The following is a 228-nucleotide window of genomic DNA, read 5'->3' as shown; positions in this document are numbered from 1 at the left end:
CCTGGGCTCCCCTCGGGGGCCCTGGCTCCCTCTGCACCTCCAGCTGGGCCTGTGTCCTCTCCCGCTGCGCCCACTTGTCTTACTGGGTGGGCAGGAGGGAAGGAGGGCAGCCGAGGCCCAGCTCCTTCCACCCTGGACTCCGCTGCATGAATGTCTAGCCCTTTGCACGCTTCCACTCTCCTCTGCTCCCCTCGTGGGCCCAGCTGTCCTGCCAAACCCCAGGCAGGG

Source organism: Myotis brandtii, unplaced genomic scaffold, assembly GCF_000412655.1.
Source record: "Myotis brandtii unplaced genomic scaffold, ASM41265v1 scaffold691, whole genome shotgun sequence".
NCBI classification, from domain to species: Eukaryota; Metazoa; Chordata; class Mammalia; order Chiroptera; family Vespertilionidae; genus Myotis; species Myotis brandtii.
Note: the sequence above shows the minus strand (reverse complement) of the source record.